This window comes from Cherax quadricarinatus, chromosome 5 (assembly GCF_038502225.1).
Source record: "Cherax quadricarinatus isolate ZL_2023a chromosome 5, ASM3850222v1, whole genome shotgun sequence".
Taxonomy (NCBI): domain Eukaryota; kingdom Metazoa; phylum Arthropoda; class Malacostraca; order Decapoda; family Parastacidae; genus Cherax; species Cherax quadricarinatus.
This window is the reverse complement of record NC_091296.1, coordinates 7,691,661-7,696,660: the sequence shown is the minus strand read 5'-3', so window position 1 is coordinate 7,696,660 and position 5,000 is coordinate 7,691,661.

Here is a 5,000-nt window from a genome sequence, read left to right as displayed (position 1 = left end):
ATAAATATTAGTGTGTATATATTATAAATAAAGTACAAATATTACAGAGGGTGTATATACATTTGAGTGTATAAACATTACTGCGTGTGTATATATACATTACAGAGGGTGCATATACATTACAAAGAAAGTTTGTACATTTCAATGAGTGTATATATATATATATATATATATATATATATATATATATATATATATATATATATATATATATATATATTATAAAGTGTATATATACGTAGGGTATATATATATACATTACAAAGAGTGTATATACATTTCAAAGGATGTATACATATTACAGAGGGTGTATACATATTACAGAGAATGTATATACATTACAGAGAATGTATATGATACTGAAAAGGTTCAGATGTCGTTAATAAGGAGATGTGTATATTATAAAGAAATGAATGTTTATTATATAAATAATTTATATATTATAGAGGGGTGAATAAATTTAATGTGGGAAATTTACATAGTGTTTGTAGGTAATATATGTGAGGTGTGTAGGTACAGTGTCAGCTGGTTATGAGAGAGAGGTCACTACGTCACTCGTATACAAGTAAGCAGGTAACACTATACATCACTATAAGGAACTCTACTCAAGCAACACTCACAATGATATATAAACATCTATAGCATGCATATATGTATATATCTATCTATCTATCTATCTATCTATATATATATATATATATATATATATATATATATATATATATATATATATATATATATATATATATATATATATATATTATAATTGTAAGTCTTAAATAAAACTAAATAAACTACAGATATAAACAAGGGGACAAGAAAACGGAGAGAGAGTGAGAGAGAGAGAGAGAGAGAGAGAGAGAGAGAGAGAGAGAGAGAGAGAGAGAGAGAGAGAGAGAGAGAGAGAGAGAGAGAGAGAGAGAGAGAGAGAGAGAGGTTAGGGGTTTTAAACGGGAAAGGAACTGAATAAAAGAAAGGGATAAAGAGGACGAAGCTGAAAGAAGAAAGGGTTCTTGTGAAGAAAGGGGGAGTAAAGGGAAGGGTGTTAAATGGGAGATGGGATGTTAAAGGAGGAAAAGGGAGAATGGGGTTTAAATGAGGAGGATTAAAAAAAGAGGGATTTAAAAGGAGAGGGGTTAAAGAGGAGGGGTTAAATGAGAGGAGATTAAAGAGGTGGGGGTTAAATTTGAAGTCTTAAAGGGAAGGGGGTTATATAGGAAGTGAATAAAGTGGAACAGTTAAAGGGAAGGTTGTTAAAGAGGAAGGGGGTTAAAGGGAAGGTTGTTAACGAGGAGGTTGATGTACGGAGAGAGGGGTTCAAGGGGGGAAGATTAAAGAAATGAGAGAGAGAGAGAGAGAGAGAGAGAGAGAGAGATCACAAAAGATAAACTTTCTCCACTTAAGCTACAAAATTCACTTTAGTACGAACAAGAAAATAAAACCTCTGCAAACTACAAATTAAAAGAAAAATGATAATTACCATCCACGAAATATATATACGTATATATATATATCAATAACAACGCTGCGACTAGCCAAGGACTCGAACCCATGCTGCTTTGGCCTGCCTCATGGTGGGCGAAAACTCATGACGCCTTAATCCACTGGACCATACAATCCTTAAGAGTACCGCATCCAGCGGAACTGGATGTTGTACTCGCTACCCAAGGACATACGATGGTGTGGATGACTCGAGGCTAATTTCATTCTAGTCCATGTTTGGTGTACTAGTACAACTCGTTCGTGGTCACAATAATATAAAATATTGCTCGTTGTACTAGTACACCAAACAGGAACTAGAATGAAATTAGCCTAGAGTCATCCACACCATCGTGTGTCCTTGGGTAGCGAGTACAACATCCAGTTCCGCTGGATGCCACCCCGCCTCAGTGGGATACGGCCGATGTGTTCAAAGAAATATATATATATATATATATATATATATATATATATATATATATATATATATATATATATATATATATATATATACATATATATATATATATATATATATATATATATATATATATATATATAGTATATATATATATATATATATATATATATATATATATATATATATATATATAATCTGTAACAGGTACGTGGGAGCATCCTGACATACAGATCATCTCAGTGACATGATAAAGTAAGTGTTTTTGAGACGACTCTAGCAAGGTTACCTTGTTCCTTCCACCACTTGTGTGTTGGGACTTACACCGGCTCTTACCTGCCTACTCGACTCTGATTCTCACCACATCACTGGACTTTCTATGTTCAGGCTATAGGTCTAGGTACTTTATATGGGTACCTGACACTCCCTTCAGGTACTTGACACTTCCTCCAGGTACCTGACACTTCCTCCAGGTACCTGGCACTTCTTCCAGGTACCTGGCACTTCTTCCAGGTACCTGACACTTCCTCCAGTTAACCGACACTTCCTCCAGGTACCTCACACTTCTTTCCGGTACTTGACGCTTCCTCCAGATACCTGACACTTCCTCCAGGTACCTGACACTTCCTCCAGGTACCTGACACTTCCTCCAGGTACTTGATTAAAAGAGTAAGACCGAAGTCTAGTTAATCCTTTCAAAACTGTGCTCTCTTGAACCTCCTGGGTCACCTTTGAACTTTCTGGGTCACCCTTGAATCTCCTGGTTCACCCTTGAACCGCCTGGGTCACATTTGAACCACCTGGGTCACCTTTGAATCTCTTGGGTCACATCTGAACCTCCTGGGTCATTTTTAAACCACCTGGGTCACCTTTGAACCTCCTGGGTCATTTTGAACCTCCTGGGTCACCTTTGATCCTCCTGGGACACTTTTGAACCTCCTGAGTCACTTTTGAACCTTCTGGGTTACCTTTGAATCTCCTGGGTCACCCTTGAATCTCCTGGGTCACCTTTGAACCTCCTGGGTCACATTTGAACCTCCTGGGTCACCTTTGAATCTCTTGGGTCACATTTGAACTTCTCGAGTCACTTTTGAACCTCCTGTGTCACATTTTAACCTCTTGGATCACCCTTGAACACCCTTGGTCACATTTGAACCTCATTGGTCATTTTTTAACCTCCTGGGTCACCTTTGAGTCTCCTGGATCACCCTTGAATCTCCTGGGTCACCCTTGAACCTACTGGGTCACCCTTGAGCCTCCTGGATCATCTTTGAACCTCCTGGGTCACCCTTGACCCTCCTGGGTCACCCTTGAACCTCCTGGGTCACCTTTGAACCTCCTGGGTCACCTTTGAACCTCCTGGGTCACCCTTGAACCTTCTGCACCATCCTTGAACCTTCTGGGTCACCCTTGAACCTCCTGGGTCACCCTTGAACCTCCTGGGTCACCTTTAAACCTCCTGGGTCACCCTTGAACCTCCTGGGTCACTCTTGAACCTTCTGTGCCATCCTTGAACCTTCTTGGTCACCCTTGAACCTCCTGGGTTACTCTTGAGCCTCCTGGGTCACCCTTGAACCTCCTGGGTCGCATTTGAACCTTCTGAGTCACCCTTGAACCTCCTGGGTCGCCTTTGAACCTCCTGGGTCAGCCTTGAACCTTCTGAGTCAGCCTTGAACCTTCTGGGTCACTTTTGAACCTCCTGGGTCGCCTTTGAACCTCCTGGGTCACCCTTGAACCTCCTGGGTCACCCTTGAACCTTCTGTTCCATCCTTGAACCTCCTGGGTTACTCTTGAGCCTCCTGGGTCACCCTTGAACCTCCTGGGTCGCATTTGAACCTTCTGAGTCACCCTTGAACCTCCTGGGTCGCCTTTGAACCTCCTGGGTCACCCTTGAACCTCCTGGGTCACCCTTGAACCTTCTGTTCCATCCTTGAACCTCCTGGGTTACTCTTGAGCCTCCTGGGTCACCCTTGAACCTCCTTGGTCATCCTTGAACCTCTTTGGTCATCCTTGAACCTCCTGGGTCAGCCTTGAACCTCCTTGGTCATCCTTGAACCTCCTTGGTCATCCTTGAACCTCCTGGGTCAGCCTTGAACCTCCTGGGTCGTCTTTGAACCTCCTGGGTCACCCTTGAACCTTCTGGGTCGTCTTTGAACCTCCTGGGTCACCCTTGAACCTCCTTGGTCATCCTTGAACCTCTTTGGTCATCCTTGAACCTCCTGGGTCAGCCTTGAACCTCCTTGGTCATCCTTGAACCTCCTTGGTCATCCTTGAACCTCCTGGGTCAGCCTTAAACCTCCTGGGTCGTCTTTGAACCTCCTGGGTCACCCTTGAACCTTCTGGGTCGTCTTTGAACCTCCTGGGTCACCCTTGAACCTTCTGGGTCGTCTTTGAACCTCCTGGGTCACCCTTGAACCTTCTGGGTCAATAATAATAATAATAATAATAATAATAATAATAATAATTATAATAATAATAATGATAATAATAATAATAATAATAATAATAATAATAATAATAATAATAATAATAATAATAATAACAGAAGAAAAGAAGAAGTATAAGTAATAATAATAGCAGTAGTAATAATAGTACTAATAGCAGTAGTAATAATAGTACTAATAGCAGTAGTAATAATAGTACTAATAGCAGTAGTAATAATAGTACTAATAGCAGTAGTAATAATAGTACTAATAGCAGTAGTAATAATAGCACAATAGCAGTAGTAATAATGGAGCATAATGCAGTAGGTAATAATGGTACTAATAGGCAGTGTGAATAATAGGTGCTAATGGCAGTAGTAATAATAGTACTAATAGCGGTAGTAATAATGGAGTACTAATGGCAGTAGTAATAATGTACTAATGGACAGTATAATAATGTACTAATAGGCAGTAGTAATAATGGTACTAATAGCAGAAGTAATAATAGTACTAATAGCAGTAGTAATAATAGTACTAATAGCAGTAGTAATAATAGTACTAATAGCAGTAGTAATAATAGTACTAATAGCAGTAGTAATAATAGTACTAATAGCAGTAGTAATAATAGTACTAATAGCAGTAGTAATAATAGTACTAATAGCAGAAGTAATAATAGTACT